The sequence below is a fragment of the Loxodonta africana genome, chromosome 25, assembly GCF_030014295.1.
Source record: "Loxodonta africana isolate mLoxAfr1 chromosome 25, mLoxAfr1.hap2, whole genome shotgun sequence".
Lineage (NCBI taxonomy): Eukaryota > Metazoa > Chordata > Mammalia > Proboscidea > Elephantidae > Loxodonta > Loxodonta africana.
The window spans coordinates 8,746,275-8,768,813 of NC_087366.1; the positions used below are offsets into that span (position 1 = coordinate 8,746,275).

At 38.3% G+C, this 22,539-nt stretch overlaps 1 long non-coding RNA gene across 2 annotated transcripts in view; it reads right to left on the reverse strand.

The window, feature by feature from the left end:
• The window catches only part of LOC111750918 (uncharacterized), a 463,388-nt gene that overhangs the window by 361,241 nt on the left and 79,608 nt on the right, over nt 1-22,539 (reverse strand). For both annotated transcript variants that reach the window (XR_010319348.1, XR_010319347.1), the window contains exon 2: nt 6,150-6,234. This is a non-coding gene — a long non-coding RNA (uncharacterized LOC111750918). The remainder of the gene's footprint in view (nt 1-6,149; nt 6,235-22,539) is intronic.

Below are 22,539 nucleotides of genomic sequence, written 5' to 3' on the forward strand. Positions count from 1 at the left end.
ATCACATTAATTGTTTTTCTAATGTTGAACCATCTCTGCATACCTGGTATGAATCCCACTTAGTCATGGCGAATTATTTTTTTGATTCGTTGTTGAATTCTGTTGGCTAGAATTTTGTTGAGGATATTTGCATCTAAGTTCCTGAGGGATATGGGTCTGTAATTTTCTTTTTTAGTGCTGTCTTTAGCTGGTTTTGATATCAGGGATATGCTGGCTTCATAGAACGAGTTTGGGAGTATTCTATCCTTTTCTATGCTGTGAAATACCTTTAGTAGTATTAACTCTTCTCTGAAATTTTGGTAGAACTCTGCAGTGAAGCCGTCCGGGCCAGGGCTTTTTCTTCTTGGGAGTTTTTAAATTACTTTTTCAATGTCTCCTTTAGATATGGGTTTGTTCAGTTTTTTTACCTCTTCGTGTTAGTTTAGGTGGGTAGTGTGTTTCTAGAAATTCCTGCATTTCTTCTAGGTTTTCAAATTTGTTAGAGTAAAATTTTTCATAGAAATCTGATATGATTCTTTTAATTTCAGTTGAGGCTGTTGTAATATCGCCCATCTCATTTCTTATTTGGGTTATTTGTTTCTTGTCCTGTTTTTCTTCTGTCAGTTTGGCCAATGGTTTTTCAATTTTGTTAATTTTTTTCAAAAAATCAGCTTTCGGTTTTATTAACTCTTTTAATTGTTTTCTGTTCTCTATTACATTTAATTCTGCTCTAATTTTTATTATTTGCTTTCTTCTGGTACCTGAGGGTTTCTTTTGTAACTCTTTTTCTGTTTGTTCAAGTTGTAGGGACGGTTCTTTGATTTTGGCCTTTTCTTATTTTTCGTATGTGTGCATTTATTGATATAAATTGACCTCTGAGCACTGTTTTCGCTGTGTCCCAAAGGTTCCGATAGGAAGTGTTTTCATTCTCATTGAATCCTATGAATTTCTTTATACCATCCTTGATGTCTTCTATAACCCAGTCTTTTTTGGGAGGGTATTGTTCAGTTTCCAAGCATTTGATTTCTTTTCCCTGGTTTTTCTGTTATTGATTTCTACTTTTACGGCATTATGGTCAGAGGTGATGCTTTGTAATATTTGGATGATTTGGATTCTGCTAAGGCTTGCTTTATGACCTAATATGTGGCCTATTCTAGAGAATGTTCCATGTGTGTTGGGAAAGAACATATACTTGGCTGCTGTTAGGTGGAGTGTTCTGTATATGTCTATGAGGTGAACATGGTTGATTGTGGCATTTAGACCTTCCGTGTCTTTACTGAGCTTCTTTCTGGATGTTCTGTCCTTTACTGAAAGTGGTGTGTTGAAGTCTCCTACTATAATTCTGGAGCTATCTATCTCATTTTTCAAAGCTGTTAGAGTTTGTTTTATGTACCTTGCAGCCCTGTCGTTGGATGTATAAATATTTAAAATGGTTATATATCCTCCTGGCATATTGTCACTTTAATCATTATATAGCATCCTTGCTTATCCTTTGTGGTGGATTCAACTTAAAAGTCTATTTTTTTAGAAATTAATACTGCCACTCCTCTTTTTTGACCGTTGTTAGCTTGATATATTTTTTCCATCCTTTGAGTTTTAATTTGTTTGTGTCTCTAAGTCTAAGATAGGCAGCATAGACAGACCGTGGTTTTTTTTATCCATTCCACCACTTTCTGTCTCTTTATTGGTGCATTTAGTCCATTTACATTTAGTGTAATTATGGATAGGTATGAGTTTTTCTCTATGAGTTTAGTGCTGTGATTTTGATTTTTGTGTGTGTGTGTTGTTGACAGTTTCTTTTTCCCACTTAATTTTTTCTGCTGAGTAGTTTATCTTTTCCTCTTATCTGTTGTAGTTGATTTTGTTTCTGCTGAGTCTCTATTTTTTTTCTTGTATTTTATTTTCATGTGTAGGATAGTTAGTCTCCTTTGTGTTTACCTTAATATTTACCCCTATTTTTCTAAGTTTAAACCTACCTTTTATTTCTTTATATCACCTTGTCTTCCTCTCCATATGAAAGATCTATGACTACATTTCTTTGTCCTTCTTGATTGTTTTAATGTTGTCTTTTTTTATGTAATGACGTTGTTTCCTTGTTTTGAGCATTCTTTTTGTAGTGATTTATTTTTGTGATTTCCCTATCTAGGTCGACATCTGATTGCTCTATCTAGTGTTCTAGTCTTGGGTTGATATCTGATATTATTGATTTTCTAACCAGAGAACTCCCTTTAGTAGTTCATGTAGTTTTGGTTTGGTTTTTATGCATTCCCTAAGCTTCTGTTCATCTGGAAATGTACTAATTTTGCTTTCATATTTGAGACAGTTTCGCTGAATATATGATTCTTGGCTGGCAACCTTTTTCCTTCAATGCTTTATATAAGTCATCCCACTGCTTTCTTGCCTGCATGGTTTCTGCCGAGTAGACCGAGCTTATTCTTATGTCCCTCCCTTTTGACTTTTCATTTATCCCTAGCTGCTCTTAGGATTTTCTCTTTATCTTTGGTTTTGGCAAGTTTGATTATAATATGTCTCGGTGACTTTCTTTTAAGGTCCACCTTATGTGGAGTTTGATGAGCCCCTTGAGTAGATATCTTCTCATCTTTCATGACATCAGGGACATTTTCTGCCAACAAATCTTCAACATTTCTCTCTGTATTTTCTGTTATCCCTCCCTGTTCCAGTACTCCAATCACTCATAGATTATTACTCTTGATAGAGTCCCACATAATTCTTAGGATTTCTTCATTTTTAAAAAATTATTTTATCTGACTTTTCTTCAAATATATTGGTGCCAAGTGCTTTATCTTCAATCTCACCAATTCTGTCTTCCTCTTGCTCAATTCTGCTCCTCTGACTTCCTATTGAGTTGTCTACTTCTGCCATTTTATTGTTAATCTTCTGAATTTCTGATTGCTGTCTCTATGGATTCTTGCAGCTTGTTAAATTTTTCATTATGTTCTTGGATAACCTTTTTAATTTCTCCACTGCTTTATCTGTGTGTTCCTTGGCTTGTTCTGCATACTGCGTGATTGTCTTCCTGATCTCATTTCTGATGTCTCAAAGGGTTCTGTATATTGATCTTTTGTATTCTGCATCCATCAATTCTAGAAAAGCACCTTCATCCAGAAGATCCCTTGATTCTTTGTTCTGAGAGCTTGTTGAAGTGATCATGATCTGCTTCTTTTTGTGATTTGATATTGAGTGTCATCTCCTAGACATCTATAAGTTATTGTTTTAGTTCATGTTGGCTTACTATATCCTAGCTTCCTTTTCATTTTGTTTTGATATGTCCAAGTAGGTTGCTTGAGTGAGCTAACTTGATTATTTTTGCCTTTGAAGCTCTAACATCTTGTCACCAGATGGCTAGAGCTGTTACCAGGTATATCAGCCTAGGAGTCGTATGGATTCAGCTCAGGTGTCCAGGTAGTTGGTCATCAGGTGTCTGCTGCAGGCTCTGTCCTACAGTGTCAGAGGGGCAGGGGTGATTGGTGTAGGTACTGGTATCTGGTTGCAGCAGGGGGTCACACTCTGAACAAGATGGGGACTGACAAATGTCCCCTAAGTGTCTGTGAGGAAAGCACATCTCTGTTCCCTAGGGTGCACAGATGGGTGGGTTCTGCAGAACAACCTTGGGCACCCAGTGCTTTTGGTTGTAAGGACTAGAAGGTACCAGTTACCCTTGGACCCCTGTTACAGGTGGCTGGGTGACCTGAGTGCAGCCACCAGTCCTTAGGCCCCTGACATGGGTAGGTGAGAACCCTGTTTAATAGGCAATGTGGTCTCAAACATCAAACACCCACCTTTCCATGGCACAGCTGGAACGGTTGCAGTCTGCCAACAAGGGCCTGTTCTCCTGAAACAGGCCCACATAGGTCCATGCAGGGGGGGAAAGATATTCAAAGTTCAGGAACTGTTTATGCCTGGATAGGAGCCACTTCTGTCCTGAGCTCCCCAGGTTAGTGGAGATGGCAGATTATCTTTCCCCTAGTTGGGAATTTATTCCTTCTCCAAGGCAGTGAGAATGGCTCAGAACACGCAGCAGGACCCATCTCAGCCCCAGAGAAATTGACTGCCACTGAAGCTGGCTTGGGGGCTGGGTGTGGGGTAAAATATAAGCAAATAGTTAGCTTTTGCCGAGACCACAGTTCCTCTCTGGTTCCAGAGGTGTGAGCAAGCTTTGCAGCTGGCTGTTTCTCCCTCAGGAAACTGCGACTGAACGCTACTACCAGCCCACCACAGCCTGAGGGTTCCTTGCGATTCAGGTCCGGGAACTCATCTCTGCTTCTGAACTGTCTCTCTCTCTCCTTGCTGCTCAGTCTATTTTTTCTAACTTTGTCTTTGATGTTCAGGGCTTCTAGGTTGCCATAAATGTAATTGTTTCACTTGTTTTTTCAGGTGTTTGTTGTAAAAGAGTTCACTGGAAGCATTTGACTACTCATCTGCCATCTTGGCCCCGCCTCCTGACTCTACCTTTTGAAACCCAGTCATCCTTGCTTCCCATGTTGCTTTTATTAATTCTGCTGATCACCAGTTTATTTCAGTTTCTAAAAGCCATAAAGGCCCCTGCCTTGTGGCAGCATGCACTGTCAGTGGGAAAGCAGCTTCCCAAAGGAATCTGAGAGGCAGAAAATGTTGGTGGGCAACCATATATCCCATCAGACATGAAAAGGCTAAGCTGATGTGTTTTTGCCTATGGTAGTTGATTACACACATCAGTCACAGGCTTAATCTCTTTAATAAAAGATTGAGTCATCAAGTTCTTGGAGATAGTTTTAGAGCATGTATCCTTAGTTTGTACAACAGAGATTTCCAAACCTTCAAGTTCTGTTTTCATTTTGCACAGTTCATTTTTAAGTTCATCTCTTTCCTGTCATATTTTACTGTAAGTGAGAAAGAGAATCCATGTGGCCTTTTTAAAATCTTAGAAATTGCCTCAGCCAAATATCCAAGTTCATTATTTACAAGTTCTACTTTCTACCAATCATTTGACATGACTCAGACAAATTCTTTACCACTGCATAAAAAGCATTGTCCTTCCTCCATTGTCCAATAAAGTGTTCATCATTTTCTTTCAAAGCTCCACCAGCAGCACAGCTGAGGAACCCTGGTGGCATCGTGGTTAAAGCTCTCAGCTGCTAACCAAAAGTTCAGTGGTTTGAACCCACCAGCCCCTCCACAGAATGAGGTGGCAGTAAAACTTCTGTAAAACTTACAGCCTTGGAATACCCATGTGGCAGTTTTGCTTTTTCCTTTAGGATTGCTAAGTCGAAATGGACTCAGTGGCAGTGGGGTTGGTTTTTTGGTTTAGAAGCACTTTTAACTTTCATATTTCTACCAACATTCTATTGATGATGCCATGTGTATTCTCTAAAATGATAGAGACTTTGTCTATGCTGTCTTCGCTTGCACTTAAGCACCCACCAAAATTGCCTTTAACATCCATGATTCTACCACGAATATCTTTAAGACAATCTAGGCTTTTACTATTGGGTACCCTAAAACTCTTTCAGCCTCTACCCATTGTCCAAATCCAAAACCACATCTGAATTTTAAGTATGTGTTAGAGCAGCACTCCAGTCTCCAGTATAAAATTCTGTCTCGGTTATCTAGTGCTACTATAACAGAAATATCACAAGCAGATGGCTTTAAAACAAACAGAAATTTATTTCATCACAGTTTAGGGGGCTGGAAGTCCAAAGCCAGGGTGCTGGCTCTAGGGGAAGTCTTTCTTTCTCTGTAGGCTTTGGGGAAAGGTCCTTGTCTGTTCAGTTTGTATTCCCTGGCTCCTTGGTTATTTTCGTGTTGCATGATATTTGTTTCTTTCCATCTCTCCTTCCTTACTTCTCTGTCCTAACCTGCCCTTTTCATATCTCAAAGGTGTTTGGCTTAAAACACACTCTACACTGATACAGCCTCTTAATTAAAAAAAAAATAAGAAATCACATATTGGATTATATCCACAAGTAAAGGGGTTAGGATTTACAACACATATTTTTGAGGGACACAATTCAATCCATAATGATATCCCCAGATAAATGCAAATGGTTTCATCCCCCAAATCCTGGGGACATTTTAAATATTTTTCAGTTTCGGTAGTTTTCAGTGTGACCTGGTTTATTTCCAGTCTCCATGAGCTACTTTTCTTCTGCCACTAGGGAAGTATATCTCACCTGAGCTACTCAAAATTTTCTCTCAGGTGGGGCCAAGATGGCTGACAAGGCAGAAGCTTCCGCTGAACTCTCTTGCAACAAAGACCTGAAAAAATAAGTGAATCAATTACATATATGACATCTATGAACCCTGACCATCAAACACAGAACTAAGGAATTGACCTGAATAACAGGGAAGTGAGAGACTGTGCAAAAGCAGCAACTAGTTGTTGAGCACATGCGGCACTCCAGCCCAGATCCCTTGGTACTGTGCTTTGGCATGAGTGTGGTGGGGCTGATGGTGGCTTCCTGAGACAAGGCAAGCACTGGATGCAGCCCTAACTCTCTGGGACAATCTCACTGGGGACCCAGCCAGTGCACAAAGGCTACACACCTCTCTGAAATCTCAGATAAAACAGCCCTCTTGACACAAGATAAGTGATTTTGTCTTTTTTACCAGGCTACTCTCTCCTCTATCTGATCCCTCCCCTCCCTGCCCTAGCTGGCTTCATTAACATTTGAATTCCCTGGTCCAGAGATAGAAGTGCTCTGCTTTTTTCTAACCCATTCTTCTGGCCTGGGAAAAGCAGCAAATTAACAGTCAGGGGAAAAATCCTTTTCCAACTTCCCTAAACTGAAAGATCAGAGCAGAAGCAGCTCCAGTCTGAGCATAAGTGATCCACAGATTTGGCTTTCACCCCTACATGAAACCAGGTGGCTATTATAATGCAGAGACAATTCTGTTAGAGGTCTGACTGTAATTGTTTCAGCTGAGTGGTGGAGAGGCAGGTTTTGGAGGTCTGTTACTGCTCTACCCATTAAACAGAGCCCTAACCTACCCACAGCAGGGAACTGAGGGCTGAGGGTCCATCCACACCACCTAGCCACCTTCAAAAGGGGTCTGAGGATAGTGGTGCCTACCAGTCTTTACAGATACAAGCACTGGGTGCCTAAGGTACAGCTGCAGAGCCCATTCACCAGAGCACTGTAGAGAACAGAGATGCTCCTTCCTCCCTGGCACTTAGGGGAATACTGTCAGCACCCTGCCCTCCTCAGAGTGTGACTCCCTGCCTCTACCAGAAACCAGTGGTACTTCCATCTTACTTCTCTAAGATAGTAGGTGAGAGCCTTCACCACACACTAGGTGACAGACCATCAGGACACCTGAGCTGATTCTATCCAAGAATAGTGAATGGACTCATAGGCTTATATACCTAGTAATAGCTCTAACCATCGGGTGACAGGACATAAGTGCTTCAAAGGCTCCAAAAATCAAGTTAGCACACTCTAGTAGCCCATCTGGGTATATTGAAACAAAACATATCAAGAAAATAAGACTCTGTGAGCAAATATAAAATAAATTATTACAATAACTTATAGATGGCTCAGAGACAACAGTCAATATCAAATCACATAAAGAAGCAGACCATAATGGCTTCTACAAACCCCCAAAACAGAGAATCAAGATCACTCCAGGATGAAGATATATTCCTGGAATTGCCAGATGTAGAATACAAAAGACTAATATACAGAATGCTTCACGACATCAGGGACGACCTCAGAAATGAAATCAGGCAATGCACAGAAAAAGCTGAGGAATACTCAGATAAAGCAGTTGAAGAAATTAAAAAGATTATTCAAGAACGTAATAAAAATTTAATAAGCTGCAAGAATCCACAGAGAGAGACAGCATCCAAAAATTCAAAAGATTAACAACAAAATTACAGAACTAGACAACACACTAGGGAGTGAGAGGAGCAGATTGGAGGAATTGGAATACTGAATTGGGAAGATGGAGGATAAGGCAATTGTCACCAATATATTTGAAGAAAAATCAGATAAAAGAATTAAAAAAAAGAAGAAGAAACCCAAGAATCCTGTGGGATCCTATCAAGAAGAATAACTTGTGTGTGATTGGAATTCCAGAACAGGGAGGGATAACAGAAAATATAGAGAAAACTGTTGAAGAGATCTGTTGGCAGAAAACATCCCTGACATCATGAAAGATGAAAGGATATCTATTCAAGATGCTCATCAGACCCTGTGTAAGGTAGATCCCAAAAGAAAATTACCAAGACATATTACCACCAAACTTGCCCAAATCAAAGTTAAAGAGAAAATTTTAAAAGCAGTCAGGGATAAACAAAAAGTCACCTAAAAGGAGAATCAATAAGTTCAGACTACTCAACAGAAATCATGCAGTCAAGAAGGCAATGGGATGACATATATAGAGCACTGAAGGAGAAAAACTGCCAGCCAAGGGTCATATACCCAGCAAAACTCTCTCTCAAATATGAAGGTGAAATTGAAACATTTACAGATTAACACAAGCTTAGAGAATTTGCAAAAACCAACGTAAGCTTCAAGAATTACTAAAGGAAATTCTTTGGTCAGAAAATCAATAATATCGGGTATTAACACAACACAGGGATGCAGAACAGAGCATCCTGATATCAACTCAGATAGGGAAATCACAAAAATAAAATAAGATTAATAATAAAAAAAAATGCTCAAAACAGGGAATCATTGATGCCATTATGTAAAAGATGAAAATAATCAATAAAGAGAGACTAAAAACAGGAGGCATAGATCTTCCATACGGACAGGATATCAAGGCAATATAAAGAGATACAAGTTAGGTTTATACTTAGAAAAATAGGAGTAAATATTAAGGAAACAGTGAAAAGTACTGACAATCCCATACTTCAAAATAAAAACTAAGATAAACATAAGGATTTAGCAAAAACAAATTCAACTACAATAAAAAAGAGGAACACACAATCTACAAAGAAAACCTTCTCTGCACAAAAAAGTGGAAAAATGAAATTGTCAAAAACACACAAAAAGTCATCAAAATAACAGCACTAAACACACACCTATCTGTAGTCACGCTGAAGGTAAATAGACTAAATGCACCAATAAAGAGACAGAGAGTTGCAGATTGGATAAAAAAACATAATCTAGCTATATGCTGCCTATAAGAGACACACTTTAGACTTAGAGACACAAACAAACTAAAACTCAAAGAATGGAAAAAAATATCTCAAGCAAACAACAATCAAAAAAGAGTAGGTGTGGCAATATTAATTTCTGACAAAATAGACTTTAAAGTTAAATCCACCACAAAGGATAAAGAAGGACACTATATAATGATTAAAGGGACAATACACCAAGAAGATATAACCATATTAAATATTTATGCACGCAATGATAGGGCTGCAAGATTCATAAAACAAACTATCGGCATTAAAAAGTGAGATAGACAGCTCCACAAAAATAGTAGGAAACTTCAACACACCACTTTCGGTGAAGGAAACAACATCCAGAAAGAAGCTCAATAAAGGCACTCAAGATCTAAATGCCACAATCAACCAACATGACCTCATAAACATATACAGAACACTCCACCCAACAGCTGCAAAGTATACTTTCTTTTCTAGTGCACATTGAACATTCTCTAGAATAGACCACATATCAGGTCATAAAACAAGCCTTCGCGGAATCCAAAATATCAAAATATTACAAAGCATCTTCTCAGACCATAAGGCCATAAAAATAGATATCAGTAACAGAAAAACCAGGGAAAAGAAATCAAATACTGGGAAACTGAACAATACCATGCTCAAAGAAGACATTAAGGATGGAATAAAGAAATTCATAGAATCCAATGAGAATGAAAACACTTCCTATCAGAACCTTTGGGACACAGGAAAAGCAGTGCTCAGAGGTCAATTTATATCAATAAATGCACACACACAAAAAGAAGAAAGGGCCAAAATCAAAGAACTGTCCCTGTAACTTGAACACGCAGAGAGTACAAAAGAAACCGTCAGGCACCAAAAGAAAACAAATAATAAAAAATAGAACAACATTAAATTATTTAGAGAACAGAAAAACAATTGAAAGAGTTAACAAGACCAAAAACTGGTTCTTAGAAAAAATTAACAAAATTGATAAACCATTGGCCAGACTGACTAAAGAAATACAGGAAAGGAAACAAATAACCCAAATAAGAAATGAGATGGGCGATATCACAACAGACTCAAATGAAATTAAAAGAATCATACAAAATTATTATGAAAAATTGTACTCTAACAAATTTGAAAACCTAGAAGAAATGGATGAATTCCTAGAAACTATCTACCTAAACTAACACAATCAGAAGTAGAACAACTAAATAGACCTATAACAATAAAAGAGATTGAAAAGGTAATCAAAAAACTCTCAACAAAAAAAAAGCCCTGGCCTCGATGGCTTCACTGCAGAGTTCTACAAAATTTCAGAGAAGAGGTAACAAAACTACTAATAAAGGTATTTCAGAGCATAGAAAAGGGCGGAATACTCCCAAACTCATTCTATGAAGCCAGCATATCCCTGATACCAAAACCAGCTAAAGACAGCACAAAAAAAGAAAATTACAGACCTATATCCCTCATGAACATAGATGCAAAAACCCTCAACAAAATTCTAGCCAGTAGAATTCAATAACATATCAAAAAAAATAATTCACCAAAACCAAGTGGGATTTATCCCAGGTATGCGGGGATGGTTCAACATTGGAAAAACAATTAATGTAATCTACCATATAAATAAAACAAAAGACAAGAATCACACGATTTTATCAATTGATGCAGAAAAGGCATTTGACAAAGTTCAACACCCATTCAAGATAAAAACTGTCGGCAAAAAAGGAATAGAAGGAAAATCCTTCAACATAATAACGGGCACAAAGCCAACAGCCAACATCATCCTAAATGGTGAGATTCTGAAAGCATTCCACTTAAGAATGGGAACTAGACAAGGATGACCCTTATCACCACTCTTATTTAATATTGTGCTGGAGGACCTAGCCAGAGCAGTTAGGCTAGATAAAGAAATAAAGGGCTTCCAGACTGGTAAGGAAGAAGTAAAAACATCTCTATTTGCAGATGAAATGATCTTATACACAGAAAACCCTGAAGCATCCTCAAAAAATGTACTGAAACTAATAGAAGACTTCAACAGAGTATCAGGATACAAGATAAACATACAAAAATCAGTTGAATTCCTCTACACCAACAAAAAGAACACCAAAGAGGAAATCACCAAATCAATTCCATTTACAGTAGCCCCCAAGAAGATAAAACACTTAGTAATAAATCTTACCAGAGATGTAAAAGGCCTATACAAAGAAAATTACAAGACACTACTGTAAAAAACCAAAAGAGGCCTACATAAGTGGAAAAACATACCTTGCTCATGGATAGGAAGACTTAACATTGTAAAAATGTCTATTCTACCAAAAGCCATCTATATATACCATGCAATTCTGATCCAAATTCCAATGACATTTTTTAATCAGATGGAGAAAGAAATCACCAACTTTATATGGAAGGAAAAGAGGCCCAGGATAAGTGAAGCATTACTGAAAAAGAAGAACAAAGTGGGAGGCCTCATTCTATCTGCTTTTAGAACCTATTGTACCTCCACAGTAGTCAAAACAGCCTGGTACTGCTACAATAACAGAGACATAGACCGAGAGAACAGAATTTAAAATCCAGACATAAATCTATCCACATATGAGCAGCTGATATTTGACAAAGCCCCAAAGTCAGTTAATTGAGGAAAAGACAGTCTTTTTTAAAAAATGGTGCTGGCATAACTGGATATCCATCTGCAAAAAAAGGAAACAAGACCCAAACCTCTCACTATGCACAAAAACTAACCCAAAATGGATCAAAGAGCTAAACACAAATTCTAAAACAATAAAGACCACGGAAGAAAAATAGGGACAACGTAAGGAGCCCTAATACATGGCATAAACAGAATACAAAACATTGCTAAAAATGATGAAGAGAAACCAGATAACTGGCAGCTCCTAAAAATCAAACACCTGTGCTCATCCAAAGACTTCACCAAAAGAATAAAAAGACTACCTACAGACTGGGAAAATATTTTTAGCTATGACATTTCCGATCAGCTCCTGATCTCTAAAATCTACATGATTCTGCTAAAACTCAACTACAGAAAGGCAAATAACCCAATTAAAAAATGGGCGTGGGATATGAAGAGGAACATAACTAAAGATGACATTCAGGCCGCTAACAGATACATAAGGAGATGCTCATGATCATTAGCCATTACAGAAATGCAACTCAAAACTACAATAAGAGTCCACCTCACTCCAACAAGGCTAGCATTAATCCAAAAAACACAAAAGTAATAAATGTTGGAGAGGTTGTGGAGAGGCTGGAACACTTATACGCCACTGTTGGGAATGTAAAATGGTATAACCACTTTGGAAATCAATTTGGCGCTTCCTTAAAAAACTAGAAATAGAATCCTTAGAATATATCCTAGAGAAATAAGAGCCTTTACACGAACAGATATATGCACACCCATGTTTATTGCAACACTGTTTACAATAGCAAAAAATTGGAAGCAACCAAGGTGCCCATCAATGGATGAATGGATAAATAAACTATGGTATATCCATGCAATGGAATATCCACACAATGGAATACTATGCATCAATAAAGAACAATGATGAATCCATGAAACATTTCATAACATGGAGAAATCCGGAAGACATTATGCTGAGTGAAATTAGTCAATTGCAAAAGGACAAATATAGTATAAGACCAGTACTATAAGAACTGGAGAAACAGTTTAAACAGAGAAGAAAATATCCTTTAATGGTTACAAGAGGGGGGAGGGAAGGAGGGTGGGAGATTGGTATTCACTAATTAGATAGATAAGTTTTATTTTAGGTGAAGGGAAAGAATACACAACACAGTAGAGGTCAACACAACTGGACTAAACCAAAAGCAAAGTTTCCTGAATAAACTGAATGCTTCAATGGCAGCTTAGCAGGGGCGGGGGTTTGAGGATCGCGGTTTCTGGGGACATATAAGTCAATTGGCATAATAAAATCTATTAAGAAAACATTCTGCATCCTACTTTGAAGAGTGGCATCCGGGGTCTTAAAAACTAGCAAGTGGCCATCTAAGATGTATCAATTGGTCTCAACCCACCTGGAGCAAGGAAAAATGAAGAACACCAAAGACATATGGTAATTATAGGCCTAAGAGACAGAAAGGACCACATAAACCAGAGACTATATCAGCCTGAGACCGGAAGATCTAGATGGTGCCTGGCCACAACCGATGACTGCCCTGACAGGGCACTCAACAGAGAAACCCTGAGGGAGCAAGAGAGTAGTGGTTCGCAGAAACCACCCTCCCTAAAAAAAAAAAAAATTGTCTCTCTCTTGAATATTGGCCCATTAAGGTATTTTCTCCACTGAACTTACAGAACAAAATCCTCTGGACTTTTGATCTTTTCAAAGAAATTAAAAACTAGTCATGTCAGTTATAAGATTCTATTTTTCATACCCTTAGCAAAAAGCCCAAAATCCTTATAGTAACTTATAAGACAATGGATATTTTATTTCCCATGTGCTCAAAACCAGCCCATCCTCTCACCCCAATTATCATTTCTTTTTTTATTCTCCAGTCCTACCACCATTCTGTCAGTTTATTATACAGTTGTTAGCTTTCATGTTGCTATAATGCTGGAAGCTATGACAGAAAGATCACCCTGGTGGACAGGTTTCAGTGGAGTTTCCAGACTAAGGAAGACTAGGAAGAAAGACCTGGCAAGTTACTTCCAAAAGTTAGCCAGTGAAAATCTATGATGACAACAGAATATTGCCTGATGTAGTACTTGAAGATGAACCCCATAGGTTGAAAGGCACGTAAAATACACAATAGCTGCAGCAATGGGCTCAAATATACTAAGGATCATGAATATGGCACAGGGCAAGACAATGTTTCAGTCTGTTATGCATAAGGCCCCACTGAGTTGGAGCCAACTCAGTGGCAACTAACGATAAAAACAATATGACCCAGTTACAGAGGTACTGATCCTCCTTGAGAAATCCATTCCTACAAAAAACTAGCCCTCAGGTTTAGCCACAATGTCCAGACAGTACCACTGTTTCCATCAATTTACTGTAGGATTGGGTTGGATTGAGGATAAACATGTGATACTGTGGGAATTTTCACTTGCATTTAGTTGAATTTGGCTAACAGGGACTCTGGTCAATTTTTGCTGGATCTCTAAAATGAGTAGTGATGTAGAAGAGAAGCTAGGAAAGTAATTTTTTTCACTATACGCAAAGAAAAATAGAGTAAAATGAATTGCAGGGAAGACTGAAGCAGAGATGCTAAATGAAGCAGAGATGAAAGACCAAAAAACAAACCAAACCTGTTGCAGTCGAGTTGACACCAACTTATAGCTACCCTATGGGACAGAGTAGAACTGCCACATAGAGTTTTCAAGGAGTGGCTAGTGGATTTAAGCTGCTGACCTTTGGTTAGCAGCCAAGTTCTTAACCGCTGCGCCGCTAGGACGCTGAAAAAGACCATATAGCCCCAAAGAAGAAAAGAGAGAAAAAGTTCATGATTGCTTGCCTAAGATAGGTTCTAGATGTTCATGGGGACTGGAAGCCCTTCCCACCCAGGGATTATGTTAGATACTCCCGAACTCTTATCATACATCCCTCTTTCTTGGTTAGAGTTAAGTGAGTTTTCTTTTTCCCATAAAGAAAAAAATTCTCACAAAGTGACATACACTGGCTTCCCATTACAATCTATGTTCTATTGCTTCCTTAACTCAGCAATTGTCCCTGCTTGTAACCTCTGTCTGGAATACTCTCTGCGATGGTTATATTGATGTGCCAACTTGGCCAGGCTAAGGTACCCAGTTGTTTGGTAAAATACTAATCTAGGCATTGCTTTGAAGATAGTTTGTAGTGTGATTAATATTACAATCAGTTCACTTTAAGGGAGATTACTGTTAATAAAATAGTGTAGATGAGACTTACCCAATTACTTGAAGGCAGTAAAAGCAAAAACTGAGGTTTCTCAGAGAAGATGGAATTGTGTTTCAAGAGTGCAGCATCAACTCTTCCCTGAGTTTCCAGCCTGTCTGTCTACCCTATGGACCTTAGTCTTGCCAGCTCTCACAACCATGTCAACCAATGCCTTAAATCTCTTTACTCTGTTTCTCCAGGAAACCCTGACTAATATACTCTCCCTCTTCTTCAACCACTATCCCTATATATTCCGTATTGTGTACTTCGTTAATATTTGTTAAGGAAGGGAAGAAAACGAGAAGACAAAAAAAAAAAAAAAAGGGAAGACAAAAATAGGTGAGAAAAAATGAAGTGGTTCAGTAACTTGCAAAGATCACATAAATAAAGGACACAGGTGAGGTCTGAATTTAGCTCTATCTAAGTTCTTTATATACTACCCTATACCACTCTCGCCATAAAGCATAGCACATAGAAGATAATCAATGAATGTAAGTTGATCTTAACCTATACCGTTTGTCTGTTCTTGGTAAATGTCGTAGCTCTGTGTAAGAATCATCTAATTTTATTCATCAATATATTCATTTATTGTAAATGTACTTTTGTGCTAGACACTGAGGGAGAAGCACAGGAGGATACAAGAGTATATAATAGCAAAGAGAACAGCAATTACTCCTTGAGGATAATATGTACATGTTTAAGTCATATTGTGTAATCAAGGTTTTTATTTGATGATTAAAGGAAAAATGTGAGTTACATCCTGGGAGGAATTCTAAGCTGTATAATACACAATTCCTTTTGCGTATTCTTTTTGTATATGTCAAAAAGACTATGTCTTATTTTCCTGAGGGTGCTGTAACAAAATAAGTGGCTTTAAAGAACAGAAACTTACTGTCTTGCAGTTTGGGAGGCTGTAAGTCCAAATCAGGCTCTTGGTCCTGGGGGATGGTCTTACTTTGTCAGTAGCCCTGGGTGTTCTTTGACACTCCTTGGCTTGTAGACAGATCCTTACATGGTCTCTTCTCCCTGTGTGTGTCTCTTTTTCTATTGTGCTCTCACTTTTTTTATAAGGCATGACTCAGAAGGGATGGTGCTGTGGTGGTTAAGAGATTGGCTGCTAACCATTTGTTGTTGTTGTTAGGTGCCATCAAGTTGGTTCCCACTCATAGCGACCCTATGTACAACAGAATGAAACACAGCCTGGTCCTGCCCAATCCTCACAATCATTGCTATGCTTGGGCACATTGTTGCAGCCACTGTGTCAATCCATTGCATTGAGCGTCTTCCTCTTTTTCACTGACCCTCTATTTTTCCAAGCATGATGTCCTTCTGCAGCAACTGATCCCTCCTTACATGTCCAAAGTATGTGAGACTTAGTCTTTCCAGCCTTGCTTCCAAGGAGCATTCTGGATGTACCAGAATTCTGCTAACCACAAAGGCGGGCAATTTGAATTCCAGCTGTTCCTTAGAAACTCTATGGGGCAGTTTTTATATGTCCTATAAGGTTGCAATGAGTTGAAATCAACTCGAAAGAAACAGGGTTTTTTTTTGTTTGTTTGTTTTTGTTTTTTGGTGCCTCAATAGTTAAGAACTCAGCTGCTAACTAAAAAGTTGGTTCTAACCCACAAGAAGCTCTGTGAGAGAAAAGACCTGACATTCTGCTCCCATAAATGTTACATCCTAGGAAATCCCACAGGGCAGTTCTATCTGTTTTTTAGGGTTGCTATGTGTCGGAGGAAATCCTGGTGGCGTAGTGGTTAAGTGCTACAGCTGCTAACCCAAAGGCTGGCAGTTATAATCCACCAGGTGCTCCTCGGAAACTCTGCGGGGCAGTTCTACTCTGTCGTACAGGGTCGCTATGAGTCAGAATAGACTCGACGGCAATGAGTTTGGTTTTTGATTTGGTATGTGTCGGACTCCCCACACGTTGTAGGGTGGAGGCTCATGTGTTCCTGTGATGCTGGAAGCTATGCCACCAGTATTCAAATACCAGCAGGGTCACCCCTGATGGACAGGTTTCAGCTGAGCTTTCACATTAAGATAGATGAAGAAGGACCTGATAGTCTACTTCTGAAAAGAATTAGCCAGTGAAAATATTATGAATAGCAGCAGAACATTGATACTCTGCCAAAAGATGAGCCCCTCATGTTGGAAGTCACTCAAAATTTACGAATGGGGAAGAGCTGTCTCCTCAAAGTGGAGTTAACCTTAATGATCTGGATGGAGTCAAGCTTTGGGACCTTTATTTGCTGAGGCAGCACAATTCAAAATGAGAAGAAACAGCTGCAAACATCCATTAATAATCGAGATGTCAAATGTACAAAGTATGAAACTGAAAATTGTCAAAAATGAAGTGGAATGCCTAAACATCCATATCCTTGGCATAAGTGAGTTGAAATGGACTGGTACTGGCCATTTTGAATCAGACAATCATATGGTCTACTCTAGGAATGACAACTCAAAGAGGAATGGCATTGCATTCATCATCAAAAAGAACATTTCAAGATCTATCCTGAAGTATAACACAGTCAGCGATTGGATAATATCCATACACCTACAAGGAAGACCAGTTAATACTATGATTATTCGAAATTACACACCAACCACTAAGGCCAAAGTTGAAGAAACTGAAGATTTTGACCAGCTTCTGCAGTCTGAAGTTGATTGAACATGCAATCAGGATACATTGATAATTAATTATTGGTGATCAGAATGTGAAAGTTGGAAACAAAGAAGGACTGGTATTTGGAAAATATGACCTCGGTGATAGAAACAATGCTGGATATAGCATGATAGAATTTTATAAGACCAATGACTTCTTCATTGTAAATACCCTTTTTCACCAACATAAATGGTGACTATACACATGGGCCTTGCCAGATGGAATGCACAGGAATCAAATCAACTACACCTGTGGAAAGAGTTGATGGAAAAGCTCAATATCATGAGTCAGGATGAGGCCAGGGATGGACTGTGGAACTAGCATCAATTGCTCATATGCAAGTTCAAACGAAAGTGAAGAAAATTAGAAAAAGTTCACAAGAGCCAAAGTATAAACTTGTGTATATACCACCTGAATTTAGAGACCGTCTCAAGAATAGATTTGACACATTGAAAACTAATGACTGAAGATAAAAAGAAGTTGTGGAATGACATCAAGGACATCATCCATAAAGAAAGCAAGAGGTCATTAAAAAGATAGGAAAGAAAGAAAAGACCAAAATGGATGTCAGAAAAGACTCTGAAACTTGCTCCTGAATATCCAGTAGCTAAAGAGAATGGAAGGAATGATGAAGTAAAGGAACTGAAGATTTCAAAGGGCAACTCAAAAAGCCAAAATAAAGTATTATAATGACATGTGCACAGACCTGGAGATAGAAATCCAAAAGGGAAGAACATTTCTCCAGCTGAAAGAACTGAAGAAAAATTCAAACCTTGAGTTACAAAATTGAAGGATTCTACAGGGAAAATATTGAAGGATTCTACAGGGAAAATATTGAAGGATTCTACAGGGAAAATATTGAAGGATTCTAAAAGGAAATTATTAAAGTATTAAATAATATTCTACAGGGAAGCATCAAAAGAAGATGGAAGGAATACACAGTCACTATGCCAGAAAGAAGTGGCTGATCTTTACACATTTCGGGAGGTAGAATATGATCAGGAACCAATGATATTAAAGGAAGAAGTTCAAGCTGCACTGAAGGCGTTGGCAAAAAAAAAAAAAAAGATTCCAGGAACTGACAGAATACCAGTTTAGATGTTTCCACAAATAGATGTAGTGCTGGAAGTGCTCACTGTATGCCAAGAAATTTGGAAGAGAGGTACTGGGTCAACAGACTGGAAAAGATCCATATTTATTTCTATTCCCAAGAAAGATGATCCAACCGAATGTAGATTTATCTAGCAATATGATTAATATCACACTCAAGTAAAATTTTGCTGAAGATCATTCAAAAGTGGCTGTAGCAGTACCTTGACAGGCAACTGCTAGAAATTCAGGCCAGATTCAGAGAGGACATGGAATGAGGGATATCATTGCTGATGTCAGTTGGGTCTTGGCTGAAAGCAGACAATACCAGAAAGATGTTTACCTGTGTTTTATTAACTACGCTAAGGTATTTGCTTGTGTGGATCATAACAAATTATGGATAACATTGCAAAGAATGGAAATTCCAGAATACTTAATTGCGCCCATGAGGTACCTGTACATAGATCAAGAGGTAGTTGTTTGAACAGAACAAGGGGATACAGCGTGGTTTAAAGTCAGGAAACATGGGCATCAGGGTTGTATCCTTTCACCAAACCTATTCAATCTGTACGCTGAGCAAATAATCCGAGAAACTGGACTGTGTGAAGAAGAATGTGGCACCAAGTTTGAAGGAAGACTCATTAACAACCTGCTTTATGCAGGTGACACAATGTTGCTTGCTGAAGGTGAAGAGGACTTGAAGCACTTACTCATGAAGATCAAAGACTACAGTCTTCAGTATGGATTACATGTCAACATAAAGAAAATGAAAATCCTCACAACTGGATCAGTAAGCAACAACATGATAAAAAGGAGAAAAGATTAAATTTGTCAAGGGTTTCACTTTGCTTGAATCCATAATCAACACCCATGGAAGCAGCAGTCAAGAAATTAAAAGACGCATTGCATTAGGCAATGCGCTGCAAAAGACCTTTTTACAGAGTTAAAAAGCAAAGATGTTACCTTGAAGACTAAGGTGCACCTGACCCAAGCCATGGTGTTTTCAATTGTCTAATATGCACATGAAAGCTAAGCAAGGAATAAGGAAGACTGAAGAAGAATTGATGCCTTTGAATCGTGGTGTTGGGGAAGAATATTGAGCGTATTGTGGACTGACAAAAGAACGAACATATCAGTCTTGGAAGAAGTACAACTAGAATAACCCTTAGAAGCAAGGATGGGGAAACTATGTCTTACATACTTTGGCCATATTATCATGAGGAATCAGTTCTTGGAGAAGAAAAACATACTTGGTAAAATAGAAGGTCAGTGAAAAAGAAGAAACCCTCAGTGAGATGGACTGACACAGTGGCTGCCGACAATGGGCTCAAGTATAACAACAATTGGGAAGATGGCGCAGGATCAGGCAGTGTTTTATTCTGAGTGGGAACCGACTCTGTGGCACCTAACATCAACAACCTAAGTCAGAATTGACTTGACAGCACACAACAATGACAGAAGGGATTGGTTTTAGGACTCAGAGGGCTACTCTGGTATGACCTCATTAATGTCAATGAAAGTAAAACCTATTTCCAAACAAGGACACATTCACAGATACAAGGGTTACAACTTCAACATATCTTTTTGGGGGACATAATTCAATCCATAACAGTTACCAAACAAGGCATTGTCACTAGGTCGTCTATACAGATTATTGGTTTTGTCAATGCAGAAAAATAAGCTCTAACGAACATGGAACGGGCTATGCATTCCCATTTGCAGTAGGAACAATCAGCCATTAGATGCAAAAGAATATGTTAATTTTGATGTATAATTCTTAATAAAGCATCAGGGAGTTATCTGAGATACACAAGTGTTAAGAGTAAGAATAAATACACACTAAAACTGTAGTTTTCAGTCCTCTGCTGTTTTTTGGGGGGTTTGCTGTTTTGTCACATAGTCTATATCTAGTCCTCAAAAGACCTTTAGGTATTTATTAGAGTTCTCCAGAAACAGGCTCCGAAATGGAGATTCGAGTGCACGAAATTTACTGCGGGGAACTCTTGGAAAACTTCCCTGTAGAGGCATGAGGGAGCCAGGGTTCAATAGAGGGAGAATTTGAACTGCAGTTTGTTCTAGCAGAAGCATCAACTAATCCCACAGGGAGCTTTGAACCTGGATGGACATGTAAATCATGTGCTGTGTACCACAGGAGGTATGTGGGATATTGATTCTGAGATTATTAAGAACCAGGCCTTTGTGCATCCTCCATTTTTGGACAAAATTTCCCACATGGAATGGGCATAACCTGAGGCAAGGCAACAGACTTCCACAGAGAACAATTCCCAGAGAAGACACGGTCAGCACTTCCGGCAGCTTGTGAAATGAGTTTCTCAGCCCACGAGGAGAGTCCGGGCAGCACAGAACAGCACCCTCTATAGGCAGTCACTTGGCTGTGAAGTTATAACATTAAATCAAGCATTAAGAGTCCACCTAAAGAATAATGCTTTTGTGCTTTCACCTTTAGGGAATAATTGTCTAATCAGAAATACATTTTCTAACACAAAGGGAATGAAGAATTGATAATTAGAATAAACTCTTCTATTTTTTTGCCCACTGGAAATAACTAAATAAATTGCAGTATAATTATTTGAATAATTATATTAATTTTTTTTATCAGCCTATTAATTGTGACTTTCATTAAAGTACCAGGAAATGCCATTTTATAATATGCAGATACTGGTATGTGTGTTTTAGAAATATTGCAAAATGTTTCCTGCGGGTTGAAGTTTTAGAGAGACAGTAGCTTTTGCTTATTACGGCTTTTTTCTTTTTGTTTTTATTAAGGCTTTTTACCTTTGTCCATTACCTCTTAAGCCAATGGACACCAATCCTAATGAACTAATCCATGCAACAACGTTGTACCTGAATTAACAAGTATTTGTTTTTAATCCATTTAAATTAGATAAATTTGCCTAATAACTTGATTTTTAACTGACTAGTTAGGATTGGAAACCCTAGTGGCATAGTGGTTAAGAGTTATGGTTGCTAACCAAAAGCTCAACAGTTCGAATCCACCAGGCACTCCTTGGAAAATGTATGGGGCAGTTCTACCCTGTGTTATAGGTTTGTTATGAATAGGAATTGACTTGACAGCAATGGGTTTGGTTTTTAGTTAGACTGTGTTACGACAGCATCTAAGTCTCTGCAAATGAAAGGATCTTTTTCCTGCCAAAGGTCTTCTGACTGTCACTCTCAATTAGTTGTTTCTAAAATATAGAAGTCAGGAAGCAATGATGATGTCTAAGAAAGTAGATCCCAGTGTGAGGATAATTTGCCAGATAACCATCCTTATCAAATTGCATTCAATAATTATATTTATAACACTTCTAAATGTATATCTTAATTCAAAATACAAGAAAAAAAGGTCAAAATCATTAATCAGAAACATCATCTATCTGTCTGTCTGTCTATCTATCTGTCTTGGAGCTCTAGTGCTCAGTGATTAAGAGCTCAGCTGTTAACCTAAAGGTCAGCAGTTTGCACTCACCACGTGCTCCTTGGGAACCCTAAGAGGCCGTTCTGCTCTGTCCTATAGGGTTGCTATGACTCAGAATCGAATTGATGGCAATAGTTTTTGCTTTTTTTAATTTGTCTATCTATCCATCTATCTATCTATCTGTCTGTCTGTCTAATCTATCTATGTATCATCTATCTATCATCTATCTATCTATCTGGATGAGTGATTACTTCTCTTGGTAATTCAAAATTTTAATAGCGGTCTCCTTTTCTCTAATTGCATGGTTTATACCTTGGGTATAAAAACATTAAATTTCCTGATTTTTCATTATATTGAAGGATGTAAT